Raw genomic sequence first — 18,654 nt, 5'->3', positions numbered from 1 at the left:
AATGGTTTCCTTGCCTGTTTTCCAAATTGACAGGCTTCACATACCTTATGCATTTCTGCAACCTTGAATTTAGGCAATCCTACAACAATATTTTGGGCCTGCATTGATTTAAGTCGCTGTACATTAACATGACCAATGCGTTTATGCCATCAATATCTGCAACTACACGAGTCCCATGTGCAAACATTGCTGCACTCAATTCAAGCATGTCTGCATCCAACGTAAACATTCTGCCCTTCTTCTTTCTTTTTGCTATCAAGCGACCTTTATTTTTCATATCCTCAACAAAGCATCCATGATGATTAAATCTGACCTGCAAGCCCTGCTCAACCATTTGACCAATAGAAACGAGATTCTTGGTGATATTCGGGACATGAAATACATCGGACATGTATTTCTTTTTCCCATCCTGCATAGACAAATGAATTTTTCCAATCTGCACAATAGGATGTGCAGTATCATCACCAGTCTCCACAAATCCTGGTTTTTCCATTTTCCTTGCATCCTCCATCCATTCTACATGACCTGTCATGTGGTTTGATGCACATGAGTCAACATACCATATATCGTTGCTTTCTTCTGCACTTGTCACAGAATTGTTCATGTGCTGCACCATAAACAAATGCTCATTTCTGTCATCACCCTGTTTACTAGAAGATGCATAATTCCCTTGTTGCAGTTTTCCATTCATGATGTCATTCTGGTTTTTATAGCAGTCTTTAGCCATATGACCCATTTTACCACAGTAGTAGCATTCAACATTACTGTTTGCATTTTGGCCTCTTTGCCATCCACCATGACCTCTTTGGCTCCCCCTGCCTCTAGAGTTACCACATCCTCCTCCATAGGACTGGTTTTCTTGAGTTTGCTGCATATTTTGATTTCTACCACGGCCTCCAGATCGGCCTCCTCTTTCTCTGCCTCTACCTCTTCCAGCATTTGAGTAGAAGACAGCTTCTTTTGAAGTTCCTCTTGAAGAAGATGCACCACAATTTCTCTGCTCCTCAGAAATTAGAAGAGCAATCAACTCCTCAAAATCAGGAAATCCTTCACGGACGGAAATGGATATTCGGAATTGTGCATAATCCTTTCCTAGACCATTCAAGGTCACGGAAACTAAATCATCATCTTCCACTGGCGACCCAATGCAAGCAAGTGCATCTGTGATCTTCTTCACCTTCATGTGGTAGTCATTGATGCTCATACTTTCTCTTTGCACATTGTGCAACTCTTGCTTGAGCTGCATTTTCCTGGCTTGTGTATTTGTGTTATACATTTTTGATAGAGTATCCCATGCCTCCTTTGGCGTACTTGCATCCTGAATATGCACAATCATAGAGTCTGAAATACTAATAGACAGCCAGTACATAACTTTCCTGGCTCTCTCATGCCATGCTTTAAATGCCTGCATTTGCTGTTGATTGGGAACATCAGGAAAAACTGGTTCTTCTTCATTTCCTGCAACAAATTTCCAATACTCTTTTCCCATAAGGAAATTCGTCATTCTAAACTTCCATGCTTGGAAGTTGTTCTTGTCAAGCTTTTCAGTGACAATCTATGAAAGAGAATCAGATGCCATTACAGAACACTGCAAAAAATTCTGTCACTGCAAAAAACACAGCTTCAGCCTCACAAGGGCAAATATGCAAAACTAACGAAAGTGGTACTGGACCACACAGCCACTTCCTAATGACGATTTTGCATCAATAGGCAATAAGGATGATTCTGTAACTCCCAATGTCTTTGCGCACAGGCATAGGATGCAATTTCTACAGTAACTTTTCACCGACCTGTAGAACAGTGGTCGCACAGCATAAAACTGGGCCTTTTCCTGAGTGCGTGCAGAAAACTTCCACCTCCAAAACAGGCCCCGAAACGGCCTCAAATAAAAAAAACAGGGATACCAAGGGCTAAAGCCCGCTCCCACAACATATAGTGCCCTCTTGCCACACCGCGGAGGGCGTCTCAATCTGAGACAATGCACTGCTGCAGTTTCCGGCTGTGCTACCTGCAGAGACTTGCTCCCAAACCAGAAAAATGAAAGCAACACTGGTCCTCTTACCAGAACACCGCGAACTTGGTCTGCTTTCTTGAGCTCCTTACCACGAACAAGGCTCTGATACCGTGTCAAGATTGTGGGAGAGAAGGAAGGAGTCTCACTTATAGCTTTCTCCCTTGCACAATGGGGGAATACACACAAAGGTAGAGGCTGAAAATAATTTTCCTCTTCTTAGTTGTGTAAGCCAAAAGAAATCAAGTACATAGAAATAGAAGAACCCTATATATGGGTCTCAAACCAAACTCAACTAACTAAGGTGGCATACTAACTGAGCCACGAACTAGAGTAGATAAGGATAGTTATCATCTAGCTATTATTCATGGGCGGTGTACCAACCGCATCTGCAACTGAAAAGTCGGTGACATAAATGCACAACGGTCACCCTGGCATATCACGAGTGGAGCTCGATATCTCAACATGTCTTTGGGATATGCAATAAAGTATTGACCTTCAGGGTATGACATCAAGCTTGTCTTTGGTTCTAGATCTTCATTTGAGCATGAGCTTGGCTTTGGAATGCATTTGATGTGCTGTCTTGGATGTACATATGGCATGTATGTTACCTATGTCTGACTGGTCTTAACATGCTTTGCCTATACCACTACTACATGCTAGTTACATTGTTTGGAGCCGATTGCTACTAGTGCCTTGTCTTGGCTTGCATCTGGCTTCCCAAAACTTACTTGGGATATTTCTTGGCTTGCTAGAGTTGTATTTGGGATACAAATAATGTCTATGGATGCTCTAATTGGAGGCTACAAAGCCTATATGCTCATGATGTCTTATTGATGTTTGGTCTTGGATATTTCATTATTGGTGCTCTCATATGCCTTTCTTGAGCTTCTTGGCTTGATCCATACGATTTTTGTGCCAGTGGAAGCATCGTTGCAGACATTGAACAGGTGGTTTATGCTATTGAGCTTTGAGTCTTTTGAGACTGGGGTCTTCTTTACTTGGATGTTGCATGGTTGATATGCCGTGGTCCGCATACATGTACTTGGGCTGATTTGGGCTTCGCACTCCTTGAGCATACACCTCTTTGTGTCACGTTTTGCCAATGTTGTATATGCTTTGCCCTATTACACAGGGGATGTGCTGGCTTACTGATGGATTCATTTGACATGCTTGGGTGTTTGCTCGATGTCCATATGACTGTCATATGCTGATTTATGCTTGATTGATGCTGGTTATGCTTTGACAGTCAGTGGTTGACTTGGTGCATTGATTTTTGCCTACATTTTGCTCTCATTATACCTGGCTGTAATTTATTATAGCGAGCAGTTATGTATGGATTGATGTGGAATTTTCATACTGAATCATCCTGATTTTATGTACTTTTGATAGTACTTGGTAAGCAACATCATTAGCTATCAATTCGTGGTCATTTTGCCTTGGTTTTGGTGGTATTTTGGTTGTTTACAACAGAAAACAACAAGCAGTTTTGAACTGTCTTCACTGTTTTGGATTGCATTGTGGATTCTTGTTCCACTGACAGTGCTATCTTCAACATCATTAAGCTTGATGGTACGATTTATGCCTATTGGAAGAGCCAAGTTTGGCAGGTATTGGTGCAGAAATCACAGATAAACCATTAAGGAGGTGCCAAAGCTGGCAGCCTCTATACTCTTGTAGTTGATGGGTCCTCTGTTGACCATGTTTTGTCAGTGGGTTCCATCCCACATGTATCTCTTTGGCATGCCTGTTTGGGCCATATGTCCTTGAAGGGAATGAAAATGCTTTCTGGTTTGCAACTACACATGTTTTGCTTCATGTGAGAATTGTCTTTATGGCACACAGAGACTAGGAATACACATAAGAAGTCTGGTAAGACACGCTTGAGTGAGCCCCTAAAATTGGAATATTCGGATGTCTGTGGGCCCATGCCTTGTTAGTTTATGGGTGGTGCAAAGTATTTTGTGACATTCATTGATGATTTTTCACGTAAAGTCTGGGCTTACCCCATTAACCTTAAGTCAAATGTCTTAGCTTTATTTCAAAGATGGCTTGCATTTGTTGAAAATCGGACTGGGCATAGGCTAAAATGCCTTAGGACTGACAATGGGGATAATATATGTCACGTGCTTTTGAGCAACTATGTGACGAGAGGGGTATTAAGTGTTAGTTGACCGCCCCCTTTAACCCACTCTAGAATGATTTAGCTGAGTGGATGAATAGAACCATCCATGAGCGTGTACGCAGTATGCTTAGCCATGCAGGCTTACCATAGAGCTTTTGGGTTGAGGCAGTCAGTATAGCTATGCATGCCATAAATAGATCACCCTCTGGTGGTTTGGATTTTTAGGTTGCAGAGGAGGTATGGACTGGGAAACCTTCGTCTTATGTGCATCTACATGTCTTTGGATGTGAGGCATTCTGCCATGTGCCCAAAGACAAGAGTAGTAAGTTGGATCTTAAGAGTGTCAAATGCATTTTCCTTGGCTATGGGGATGCAGGCGAGATAGTTTACCACCTCTAGGATCCACAACCATGGAAAGTCATCTGCGGCCATGATGTAGCCTTCCATGAAGACAAGATGCATAGGCAACCTGAGAAGGTGGTAGAGATACGTAGGGTTATATTCCAGGAGGAGCACAACTAGTTGGATAGCCTACAACAACAGTTGGTACACATGGCCGTCAGGATGTTTTCGCAAAACCTGTCATGAGATGGTCTACTAGAGATAGACATCCACATGATAGATTTGAATCCTTGATGCATTATGTCTTGGTTACAAATGCAGGAGAGCCTCTCACCTATAATGAGGCTATGCGCAAGGGTGACAGTCACTCCTAGAAGAGGGCTATGCAGTAAGAGATAGACTCCTTGCACAAGAATATGACTTGGGATTTGGTTGCACTACCTCAGGGCAAGAAGGCTTTGCCATGCAAATGGGTGTACAAGCTGAAAAGTACCCCTGGAAACCCCAAGCCGGCTTATAAGGCAAGACTTGTCGCTAAGGGTTTTAAACAGGAGCATGGAGTTTACTTTGATGAAGTCTTTTCTCCTGTGGTCAAGGCGACCACCCTCCTACGCTTGGGTTTGGCCTTAGTCGCGAAGCTTGACTTGGACTTGTACCAGATGGATGTCAAGACTGCATTCTTGCATGGGGATTTGCATGATGAGATATACATGGATTAGCCCAAGGGCTTTGCAAACCTGGCAGGGAGCACCTAGTGTGCAAGTTGAAGAAAAGTCTTTATGGCTTGAAGCAGGAACCTATGGAGTGGAATCATAAGTTTGATGCCTTTATGTAGTTATAGGGCTACAGCAAGAGTGCTATGGATCCATGTCTTTACACGAAGAAAGCCCGTGATAGCTCATTGCTTATTTTGGTACTTTATGTGGATGATATGCTGATAGCAGGGAAAGCTCATGATGAGTTTGATACTCTTAAATCTCAACTGAAGAAGAGCTTTGAGATGAAGGATTTGGGACAGGCCTCTCACATTCTTGGTATGCACATTAAGTGCGACATGCATCAGGGACTACTCTACCTCTCACAAAGGGAGTACATTCATAAAGTCCTTGAGCGTTTCCTCAGGTAGGACATAAAGCCTATTGGTTATCCATTACCTTCTTATGTGAAGGTTTCACAGGCCAATTGTTCGCAGACTGCAGATGGCAGGCGCCTATCACGTCACTTTATTCTTTATTCTTTATTCTTTTAGTGATAGTTTGAATAAAGGAAGGCCCGGTCACACATCGTGACTGTTGGAGTTCCCATTTATATCTCTCTCTTCTTGCTCTTGCTCTCCGCCATAGCTCACTTCCAAGCAAGCTTCGATCCTTCTCACCTTTCACATATACCCTCATTGTCTAAAGTTTTGAGCTTCACATTGTTGGTCCTACTAATATAATGAACTCGGAAGGGTCCAAGTCCTCTAAATTTCATTTTTTGTTTGTGGCTCGTAATTGAATAAAGCGACACCAAGTTACCCTTTTAGAAACCGCATTGTTTGACATATTTGTCAAACTTTTTTATCACACTCTTTCATAGATTAATGCATGTGTAGCTATGAGTGGAGTTTTAGATAGTCGTTCCAACCTTGCTAGGTGATCAATCCATGCATCATTTCCTTCCCATTTTTCTTGCACAACTATCCTTAGGCTTGGAACAAAGAACTCAACCAGTAAGATTGCTCTATCCTCCTGTAAGTCAGCTTGAATAGTGTTTTTTTGGTAGCCATTTTGTAGGTAGTTCGATAGGCCCATAAGATTGCCATTAGCTTATTGTCCCAGTCACTCTGTGAGGATTAGATAGTTTTTATCAATATACTCACCAAAATTTCGTTTGTTGCTTCAACTTAACCATTGCCTTGGGGATAATATGGTAACTATTTTTGATGGATTATCAAGAAGGTGGATAGCATATGGGTACTGGAATTGGCCTATAGTCCATAAGAATTGGATTTCCCTCTTTATCATATGAGATATCAAGGTTCGTGTATGGATTTTTCTCTAGCAACTCCTTGACATAATACCTTAGAGCATCACTTTGTGGTCGTGTTATAATTAGTATAGGGGGTCCAGGTATGTTGGTTGGATTAATCTCTAGTGTAGTTGTAGTTGGTCTTTGATCATTAGGAGTTGGGAGAGCTAATGGATCTCCCCATCCAAAGAGAAATTACATGTTCATTGGATATTGTTGTTGGTATGGTTGTTGATAAGGCAACCATTCTATAGTGGATGGCCTCGTGGCCATTCCTTCCATAGTTGGCACATGTCCACTACAAGGATTTGAGCTAGTAGTGATGCCGATTAGCGACGGCGGGTAGCGGCATCGCTATTGGCATTGCTATTTGCGTCGCAAATGCATCACAAATAGCAACGCTCCATAGGGAAAAAAAGCGAGTCGAAACGGAGCGTGGTTTCATTTTGCGTTTGCGGCTTGTGTATTTTGAGAGCGAGAGCGAGGGAGAGAGCGACCGTCATGAGAGAAGGAGAGGAAGAAGACTTGCCGCCGCCACCGCCGCCGTTGCCATTGTTCGTGAAGGAGAGGAGGAGCCTTCATCGCAAAGAGGAGCCGCCCCATACTCGCCATATCTCATCAGTGAGTCTCCCTCTCTCTTTCTTTTGCTTGTTTAAGGTTTAAATCACTTTCTCTTTTGCTTGTTTAGGAGAGGAAATGAGAGAGAAAGAGAGGAAGAGGGAGAGAGAGGGAGAGAAAGAGAAATAGAGGGAGAGGGAGAGGGAGAGGGAGTGCATTCTCTCTCTCCCTCTCTCTTTTGCTTGTTTAAGGTTTAAATCACTTTCTTTTTTGCTTGTTTAGAAGAAGAAATGTGAGAGAAAGAGAGAAAGAGAGGGAGAGGGAGAGGGAGGGGGAGGAAATGAGAGAGGGAGAGAAAGAGAAAGAGAGGGAGAGGGAGAGGGAGAGGGAGAGGGAGGGAGAGTGCATTCTCTCTCTCCCTCTCCCTTTTGCTTGTTTAATGTTTAAATCACTTTATTTTTTGCTTGTTTAGGAGAGGAAATGAGAGAGAAAGAGAGAAAGAGAGGGAGAGGGAGAGAGAGGGAGAGAATGAGAGGGAGAGGGAGAGGGAGGGGAAGGAAATGAGAGAGGGAGAGAAAGAGAAAGAGAGGGAGAGTGCATTCTCTCTCTCCCTCTCCATTTTGCTTGTTTAATATTTGAATCACTTTCTTTTTTGCTTGTTTAGGAGAGGAAATGAGAGAGAAAGAGAGAAAGAGAGGGAGAGGGAGAGAGAGGGAGAGAAAGAGAGGGAGAGGGAGGGGAAGGAAATGAGAGAGGGAGAGAAAGACAAAGAGAGGGAGAGGGAGAGGGAGAGGGAGAGGGAGGGAGAGTGCATTCTCTCTCTCCCTCTCCCTTTTGCTTATTAAAGGTTTAAATCACTTTCTTTTTTGCTTGTTTAGGAGAGGAAATGAGAGAGAAGGAGAGAAAGAGAGGGAGAGGGAGAGGGAGGAAATGAGAGAGGGAGAGAAAGAGAAAGAGAGGGAGAGGGAGAGGGAGGGAGAGTGCATTCTCTCTCTCCCTCTCCCTTTTGCTTTTGGAGAGTGTTAAGATATATTGTGAGAGGGAGAGGAAATGTGAGAGAAAGAGAAAGAGAGGGAGGGAGAGGGAGAGAAAGAGAAAGATAACATATATTGGAATGATAGCATATCCATGATTATGGTAATGGTATCCACTTTACTTTTTTTATGGGTACCATTACATCGACTCCTTAAGAGGGCTAAAAATTAGCCATACACTTTATAAAGTCTAATTAGGAGATTTAAGATGCACGATAATAGACTTATCGATAATGGTATGCAATGTGCTTTGCCATGGGCCACGTACATTGGTGACTCTTTAAGATGGCTTAAAATTGGTCATGTCCTTCATAATGTCCAAGTAGGGGATCTAATTGTGATATGCATAATTCATTGTTTTTGTATTAACTTTATAGGCATAACAAATGAGAAATCATGCCAACTAGTCAACGGAAGGACTAAAAGAAAATGATACCCTAGCTAATGGTCATTACGGTACTTCATCAAAATGAACCCAAAAGTATTGTTATAGAAGAAGAATCCCTTAAATTGAGTATAGGATATTTTCTCTCAGGTCTTATGACTATGAGTAGAATTGATTGAAATAAATTTTATTACTATAGTTGATAAATTTTGATAGATGGCATTAATTTTAATACGCGGTCCTAGGACAAAAAAACCACATTTCTAAGATGCTTTTTGTTGAGATTGATTTATTATTAGACTAAGAGATCCTCAATGATGCTCATAAATGGATTACTTATACTCAAAGCCCTCTAGTGCAGTTTTTTACAATAACGAATAATTATCTACTGGGACAAACAAATCCTTGAGCATGATACAGGGTCGAGATATAACATCAATAAATCTCTCAACTACTATGTACAATGCAAGATTTATGGTCAACTTGCAACTTGACATACATCTCCATAAAGCTATCCTTTTAAGCCTCGTTTGTTGTAATGTAGATAAGATGGAAAACGAAGAAGGTCTTATTGTTCAAGATCACGAGACATATCTTAATCAGCGTGTCCCATGTCCTTGCTCTCAATGCAAGTTGGCAATTAGACAAAAACACCGATTGTCTATAGAACACTTACAACGATTTGGCGAGTTTCAATCTGAGATCATTGATAAGGCGATTGTGGATTTTCAGCAAACGGTAATTTGAAGTTAATATTAATCATGCATTGTACTCGCAAGCTAATTGAAAACCATACACAATAAGATTGGGTCTTGTTGGCAAATTTTCTATCCCGGGGAGTGATGTCTCGACCCAAGGGGGAGTGCACCCTTTGCGGCCAATTAGAAGAGTTCGTGGACGTGCGATGGATGGATTGCAGGAGCCAATCCACCACTCGCAAGGCCCATCTATACCGTCAATGCCAGAGGAGACAGACAACCTTTCCAACCTACCTACAATCTTGGAGCTTGAGATGAAGGCAATGATCGATGCATTGATTCCCATGGATGTCGAGACATCTGACCCGCTTAGAGAGGAAGCATCCATACCATTATATGATGGGTGCCGAGTATCTCGGTTGAAGACATTGCTTGCACTCTTAAGTGTGCAAGCAAAATACGGGTGGAGAGATACGAGTGTGACCGAGTTATTCAGGTACCTTGCACATAGGCTTCATTGATTTTTTTTTTGACACTATGATTACAAACATTTGTGCTTTTTCAAGGTGTTTTATGATTTTTTTCAGGTTATTGAAATATCATATATTACCACCTGCAAATACCATGCCTGAGTCTCGTGATGATGCACGACATGTTTTATGGAAGCTTGGCATGGACTACAATAACATCCATGCATGTATCAACGACTGCATACTGTTTCGAGATGAATATGAGACTATGGAGACATGTCCAAAGTGTGGTGCTCACAGGTATCGACAGGACTTGCAAGAGCAAACCATCCCTCAAAAAGTTCTCAGACACTTTCCGCTCATCCCCCGCATAAACCACATGTTTCGCACGTCCGGCATGGCAAGCTTAACAACATGGCATGTGTAGAATAGGTCCATGGATGGAGTTCAACGAATATCAGCGGATTCGAGCGCATGGAGCCACATTGACTCTAACTTCCCAGGCTTTGCGCGAGAGCCAAGGAATCTTCGGCTCGGTCTCGCAATGGATGGTGTGAACCCATTTGTTCTGCGCTCAACTTCTTATAGTGTGTGGCCTATAGTGCTTGTCAACTACAACATCCCTCCATGGCTTTCTACAAAGAAAGGACATCTCATCCTTAGCTTGCTCGTCCCAGGCCGCTACAAAGTAAAAAATATGGATGTGTATCTTCGTCCATTAGTCGATGAGCTTAAGATTTTGTGGGAGGAGGGGGTCACTGTGCAAGATATGAGCAGGCGCGATGGTCGGCGGCGGTCAGCCAACATTCGAGCCATTCTCATGTGGATAATGCATGACTTTCCAGGATTGGGAGAGTGCTCAGGTGAGCAGACCTCCATTCTCATTGGTAATATCTATATTTTATCTCATTCAATCAAGTATTCACTAGGTCGTGGCTCGCTTTACAGGTCTGGTTACCTCAGGTTATCATGCATGTCCATTGTGTGGGCCACAGTTAGACTCCTGAAGGTCACGAACCATGAAGAAGATGGTATATCAAGGACACGCCGCTTTCTTGCCAGAGGATCATGAACTCAGGGAAGGTTTTCTTGGATGACCTCCAACACGTATGAACGCTGCAAGCTGGTACGAGCTGAAAATGGTAAACCTGGAATCACATCCAAATGGAATGCGACGGTTCTCTGTTTTCTACGAGTTGCCATATTGGACCCACTTACAGGTCAACCATTTATTGGATCCCATGCATATTTTCAAGAATGTGGGCAGCTTGCTATGGGACCACATCACAGGAAAGAGAGACACTATAGGGTCACAAATGGATTTAAAGGAGGTAGGTAAGATGGATGCACTTTGGCCGCAATTGAGTGCTCAAGGGGGAGTGCAGCTTCCTCGCGCTCCTTGGGTTTTGTCCACCAAAGAAGAGTGCATTGTGAAGCAAGTAATCAAGTCTATCCGCACTTCGACGGGTATGATGCGTTCTCTCAGGTTCGCATTTTCTAAAGATGACCAATTGTCGAGGCTAAAATCCCATGATTGGCATAAGATATGTCAGGTTTGTAAACAAAATGGATTGTAATTAGCGTGGGCATTTTGCAATTTGAAAAGTAGCCATTATTCATAATGCTTTCTCATTTGTGGCAGTTTGTCCTACCGATCACGATCGCAGGATGTCTTACTCCAGAAATTCGTGGGGCCATTTACAAGTTGTCAACTTTGGTGCAATGGATCTCACAGAAAGAGATTAAGACGTCCTCTATTGAATCCACGAGGCGGGGAGCAGTGGAGATGGTCTGTCTCTTTGAGAAATACATGCCCACTAGCATGCTCACGATACAAGTCCACCTTCTTGTGCATCTTGTGGACGAAGTGGAGATTGCTGGACTTGTCCATACGCGATGGATGTTCTTCCTAGAGTGCTTCATGAAAACCCTGAAAGGATTTGTGCGACAATGAGCTCGGCCAGAAGGTAGCATGGCCAAAGGTTGGTTGGTGTCAGAGGCGTTAGTGCATATCTCACAATGGCTACCAACGGTGGAACCAGACAATGAAATGCTATGGACGCTGAAGGATGATGATAGACTGACTGGAGATGTGGTGGTTGGAAATGGGGTAGAAAAAAGAATGGATGCCTCAATGGAAGAGAAGGTGAATCGCTTTTGTATGTTGCACCATGCCTCCATGGAGACGTGGCTCGCCAAGTACCAGATTGCAAGGCAAGATTGAGAGGAAGCGCGAGCTGAATTCCGACGCAACACGCGTCATCGACCGATTTGATATCTCGAAGGCATGGAGGAGATGCCGCGGTTTATGTCAACACGATGGTTGCATGGAGCCTTGACCGTAGCATCTAGCGAAGGGACAGAGGTCTCAATGGAGGAGTGGGAATTCTCGAGGGGATGTAGTCCAAAGGTGATGAGGGGTTTAGAATATGTCGTATCTAAATTTTATATGCGACATCTAATTTGAGTGTTTCAATGTACAATACAAAATATATAGTGCAGCGTGGTCGCACGGACGACATTTTCACGTGGAGCGTATTGACAAAATGCGCTCCACAATGGACTGTGGTGTCATGGCAAGGTTTGAGCAAGAGAGCCGGCGACGAGCAACGGATCTGAACACGGTTGTGGATGAGATGGAGTATTTTGGGAACTTGCAAAGTATTATTACGGTGGATTACCATAGCTTCTCCACGATACTATTCGATGTACAGTGGTTCAAAGTGGTACTTGGAGGAGCTGGAGCAACAGTTCGACGAGGTCCATCTGGATTTCTCGAAATAGATTCTGAAAAAAAATCGACGGATTTGCATGACACCTTTGTGTTGCCGGCCCATTGTGAACAGGTGCATAGAGTCATTTGCTTGCTAATTGTAATACGACATGGTTTATGTCACAATGGTTTGAACTCGCTTTGTACGTATTTGTGAACAGGTAATCTTCTATCCAAACCCCGGACAACCTCGATGGTGGTATGTTATACCTTCAACTCCTCGAAGTGCGAGAGTATATGATCAAAGCGATGTTCCGGGCATAGATGAAGATAATATGCAAATAGAGGGGTCAATATTATAAGGGGTGGAGGCCGCCGCAAGCTTGGAGCCCGCATCGGCTAACAATGATGGAAATACAGGAGTCCAAGAATTTTTTGAGAACGAGACAGACTCATTCTTTTGTGGTGACATGTCTATCGACCTTCCAGTGTATGCAGAGTTGTGTCAGGAGATTAACATGGGACCATAGGATACTTCATTCTTGGAGAATTGTATTACTCAATTCGTTGTTTAGATATCTTATAAAGGTACATAAGATATGCATTTTAAGAGGGATTTTTTAAAAATGATTTATATTACTGTGCTTTGTATAGTTTAAATTGATTATTCTAACACCATTTTTTATCTGTGCAGGTGACATTTTCAGGATGAGTCGAGGGATGAGCGATGAGGAGTTTCAGGACATGATGGCACGCATGTCTCCAGACCAGCTCGTGAGATTCAGAGAGATGGTAGACCAGGAGTTGTCTCGTTCTTCGTCAGGGCGCTCTGCTAGATCTGCTTCAGCGCGATCAGATGCTTCAGCTTCGAGCAGACGATCTCGATGCTCATGACTTGGGCCACAAGGAGGGACTGCATCGCGATCAGGGGGATGCTACTGTGGAGACATAGATGTGGTGTCTCCGTCTCGTCATTCAGCTGGAGCTGCATCACCTCCAGGGTTTGTCACACCTGTGGGGACGTCTACTCCAGTTACTTTGGCTTTTGCACAGCCGTCAGCAGGTGGCACCCCTTTTGGTGGCACCCCTTTGAGTGCCACTCTGAGAGAGGTTACCCCCGTCGGTACACCGGATGTAGAGGGGTCTCCTGGATATGCCCATGCGCGTGGACGGAGATGGGAGAGGACCCATCTTAGGCAGACTCCTAGGGGTTATGGATATCTGGTTGATAGTAGGTCAGGAGCCATCATCATGAATGATGAGGGGAGGAGGGTGATGGCTCGCATGAGAGAGTTGTGCCAACAAGTTTTTCGGCACAACGTCCTAGATCATTGGAAGAACATACCGGAGGGGAGCAAGGACTACATAGTAGCATCCTTGCACAAGGAGTTTCCGGTGCCAGCTGTAGTAGATAGATTCTCTACGGGCTGGATGATGGATTGCATGCGTGCATACATGTCACATAGACGATCTGACGCATGCAAGGCAATCAAGAGTGGGGCTGCAAAGCCCGAGTGGTTAGATGCAGACGACTGGCGCCGACTGAGGGAGGAGGCTACAGATTCGCCAGGACGTTGGAGTCAGCAGGCGGGAGGCGGTGAGGGAACGACTCGAGGCCGGAGTGGTCCATCATCTTGGGAGTGGCGGCCACAGGACATATTTGGAGGACTTTGTAAGTTTCTCTTTTGTTTTGCTTGTTTGTTTTTTTGAAATATTCTTTGTACTGACAATCATATTTCTAACAGTTAGCATTTTGTTTTCTTTGCAGCACTCCATTACAAATCGCGATCCGCAAGGCCTTGAGACTCGATATGCAGAGAGGCACGGTCTCAATGCATTGATCGACCGATTGTATAGACGCGGCGGCCCTGTAAGTCACTCATCTTTCTTGTCTGTAGTTACCATGAGATATTTGAATGCATTATTGTATGGTGGATTGATGTGTTGTTTCTTTTTCTGCAGAATCCATTTGATGCTTCTTTGCGACGGGACGAGCTTTCGGGGGACGAGGATTTGTAGCTCACCCTTGGATCCTTGGAGCTCACACACCTTTATTTTTTAGTCGCCTGATTTATATAGATATTTTCTATGTATTAGTGATATCCTGTCATGATTCTACCAATCGCATTTTATGCGATCATGTATTTATTTCATGTATCAGTTTTATGATTTCAGTATACATTCTTTTTGTTTGCAAGCGCTTTGTATACAGTAGTGCAGAAACTATTTTGTATGGCTCTCATACAGCACACAGTGCTATATGTGGCAGGGCAGCTTGCTGCCCTGCCACATAATTTTTTTTTCCCTGTTACCGTCGCTATTTGCGTCGCAAATTTACTGCTCGCGTCACTATTGGCGTCGCTATGTGAGTCACAAATTTACTGGTTGCGTCGCTATATGCGTCGCATTTGTGACGCATATAGCGACGTTTCTATGGCGTCATCAATAACGACACTTTTTGCGACGACGGGGGCAAATTTTGCTGTTTGTATTTTCGTCGCTTTAAACGTCGGTATCAGGTCTATATCTTGTAGTGGTCCTAGGCCTAGATTCTAGGCATTTTGCCAGCCAGTGGTTATTAATGCAATGCACATAGTAGACATTGGATCTAGTGGGTCTCTTCAAAGCTTCTTAGAGCTTAACTATCTCTAATTTGAGATTAGATATCTCCTATGAGACCTCTAGGCCTTTACCCTTGTCATGGGATTCAAATGTTGCTTGTGCACTATGGAGGGTAGATCTTTCATTGTGAATGGTGATAACACTTGTTGGCTAGATAACATTGCCACTCCTTTCTTTTGACAGGCTATCAATTCTTATGGATTCATCAAACACACTTTCCAATACATCTCTTTGCAAGCTTGAGTTGCTTACCAAGGCCTTGTATAGCTCGTTATTCGTTATGCCATTGATAAAGACAATGGATACTGCTTTAGAACTAGGTCATTCAATAGTAGGGATACGTTTGTAGAGATTTCTCATGTGAGTGACATGGTCTGGATCTCCTCCTTGTCCTTTTGGCTCACATTCATAAGCTTGACAATCAGGTTATCTGCATATCCCACCTCTGAGAAGTGTTTTATGAACAAGCTCTTGAGGACATGAAAATCATTATTCTTGGTATCATCTAAGTTCATGGATGTAATCAAGTCTTCTGAGCATCACCGCCACAGTGCAAAGTGTTGTCATACTCAAAATTGACACAAGTGGACAGCAACATCCTAACCTACAATCAGCACATTTGAACATAGCCAAAATAACGGAGACAAAGATGATATACTTAGACAAAACTCCCAAGTATATTGATATCCATATCCAATACAATAGTATCATTAGAGACAAGAATGATAGTATCCAAATACAAGAGACCAACACTAGAGAAGTGGCATAACTTCATAGACTTAGAGACAATAGAAATACAAGAGGGAGAGAGGGGCAGTACTACTGCCAATGATCATGATTGAAGTTATACATCGGGACAACTTTGTTGAGGTCGTAGCAACCAGGCTACCAATCAAACAACAAGTCAAAAGTGAACCGTCGAACCAACCAACTACCAACTACTCAAAAAAATGAACCCCTTGCTTGGGCAAGCCTCTCCCTTTTATAGCTTGCTGCAAGCTATAATATTCTCTCTGACCACATGCCATGCCAATGGCCATAATTTTTGTTGTAGCCATCTGCTCATCAATGTATCGCTACCCATCTTGCAATTAACACTAATAACTACCATTGCCCTTAATAATGAACCACATTCATCCCTTTTTGCCTAAATAGAGTCCAAAGTCTTGCACTCTTTTGCCTACGTCATGAAGTTAATTGCCTCACATACTTGCTCACATTGCCCAACAAAGCTATAAGGATTATCTCCTACCCTATATCTATCAACTTGCTTAGTGGTGATTGGTATTTTTGTTTGGCATCTAGTTCTTGTTGTTGCACCTAATCTAGTTAAGATTGTGCTGGCTAGAGCAACATTGCCTTTTTATATAGAACTTTGATCTAATTACCGCTTGAGAGGGAGCTTGGAAGGACTACGATTGGTATTGGATTCCTCAACCTCGTCTCCATCCTCTCTCATTACCATCCCTCCTAAAGATTCTTTGGACTAGATCTAATTCTACATCCTTCCTTCATTTTTATTATCTCTAATTTCTCGTGAACCTGTCACTTTTCTTATTTATGAGATCCTTCCCAAGTTTTCTCTCAACCTCAACATCACCTAGTATATTGGCTATGGGTCTTCTTAAATGTTCTACTCTCGTGTATTGGTCATAAAGTGTGATCATTTGCTAGATATCTATAGGGAGCTCCAAGGCATCGAGCTCTGAGTTATCCATGTTAGAGCTTGATCTAGATGAAATCGATGGTTGTTCTTATCTTACCAAGCTCTTATAAAGTTGACAAGCTTTGATAGGGAAGTGGGGGTTCCTATTGGTAAGGTTCTCAATACCTAGTTCTAAAGTTTTTAGGACCATAGCACTTAAAGTGCCAAGTAGGGTTGCCTTTGTAGCCCTTTATGGCTAGATAGGCATGTTCTATCCTTTCTACTTTTTGTGTGTATGGGTTGGTTTTTGCCTCTTGGCTGTATCTTGATGCATCAATGTGACCTTGTGGGTCTAATTTCCTTCCTTTAAACAATTGTTTTTCTATGGTCTCAAGTTCATTAAAGTTTCCAATTTAGCTCTCTATAAGTTAAAATCCTTCAATTGCAAGATTGAAACAAGAGTTCTAATGAGTATATTGGTTGCAAACAATGTAGTAGTAGTCCTCGAGTGGTCAAAGGAATTGTATGGATAAGTGGCAATCTTTGCCCTAGCACTTGGATCACTCAATTTCCACGGGTTCTATTTCACTTGTTGGTACTTCTCTTAATGTGTGTGCCATCTAAAGTCTAACAAAGGTTTTTACTTTTGTGTTCATGTTCTTTAGCTTTTATTATGTGTTGCAAAAACACTAAATGTGTTGGTGTCTTGAAATGCACAAGGTGATGTATCGAGTGAATCTTCTCAAGAAAAAGCAATGCATTTTTTATGCCAAGTCAATGAGATAATGTCTCAAGCATGAATTGGATGTGGTGTCTCAATTTGTGCACTCGATGCAATGTGCCACATACCTCGAGGAAATCAAGCTTAATGTTGTTTGGACTCACTACAATGGGGTTGCAAGCACTCGAGACATTATTGAAATAAACTACTTGAAGAAATAATTGTACTAAAATTTGCTTGGGATAGGAATTTGAAATATTCTCTAGACACTATGTTTGCATGCACATGAGCAAAAGAGTGGCCAAAGTGGCACTCGAGGCGATGGCCAAGTGGCCAAAGGAGATTTGATTGTGACACTTAGAGAAATGGCCACCTTGATGGTCTAAGATGGGTTGGCTCAGGGTAGAGATTCTCAATGGCAAAGTGAAGTAGGGGATTAAGATATGGCTAGAGCTCTCCAAACTAGAACTTTAGACAGAGTTCTGATCCGAACCTTGGATAGTTGTCTCAAGGTGAGCAAGGTTGGGAATCCAAACTAGGTTGTGGGTGGAACTTTGATCAATGCAATCCGAACTAGGATGATTGTGGTAGGGTTCAAGCTCTAGACAACGTGAAGGAGGAAATACAAATCAATGGATGAATAGAGCTCCAAACTAAGATCCAAACTAAGCTTCGATCTACATTCCAATCCAAGGTAGAACTCTAGACAGAATTTTGATTCAAACTCAGGATTGTATTTCGGTCCGAGCTTCAAATTCTAGGAAGCTACAAATCCAGATTGCTATAGGACATTGACACAAGGAGGGAAATAGAGTTGCCAACTAAAAAATCCCTCTTCAAGTAAGATTTAAGGTTATCTCTAAAGGAATGAGGAGCAACGAAAGCCATGTTCAAAGGAGGTGTATGGTGGGGATTTGGGCTAATGCTGCAACTAGTCCATATGCTAAAGTGCTATGTCTTTGATGGCTAGAAAATCAAAGCCATGAGAGTGGGGATGATAAGCACTATGTCTCAAAGGAGGAATTTGTGGTGATGTGTCAATTGAGTGTGTTTTTGCCTTGGCTAAACAGTCACCACTCAAGTTTGAGCTTGAGTGGGGGGGGGAGGGGGCAATTGCAAGTCTAGTACTCAATGCCAAGTGCGAGAATCCTTCTTTTGTGAAGTCCAAGAGGACTTCAAATCTTTCCCAAGATTCCATTTGGTCTATCTCATGAGGTTGGGGAACCACACAAAGGTGATTGTCCAACCCTCTCTAATGGTATGTGGAGTAGTACGACTCAATCTCATAATCACCCCACAATTCCATAAGGTTGCAAGCTA

The sequence above is a fragment of the Lygodium microphyllum genome, chromosome 1, assembly GCF_053477565.2.
Source record: "Lygodium microphyllum isolate KBCC chromosome 1, Lygodium_microphyllum_v1.1.10, whole genome shotgun sequence".
Taxonomy (NCBI): domain Eukaryota; kingdom Viridiplantae; phylum Streptophyta; class Polypodiopsida; order Schizaeales; family Lygodiaceae; genus Lygodium; species Lygodium microphyllum.
This window is presented reverse-complemented; position numbering follows the sequence as displayed.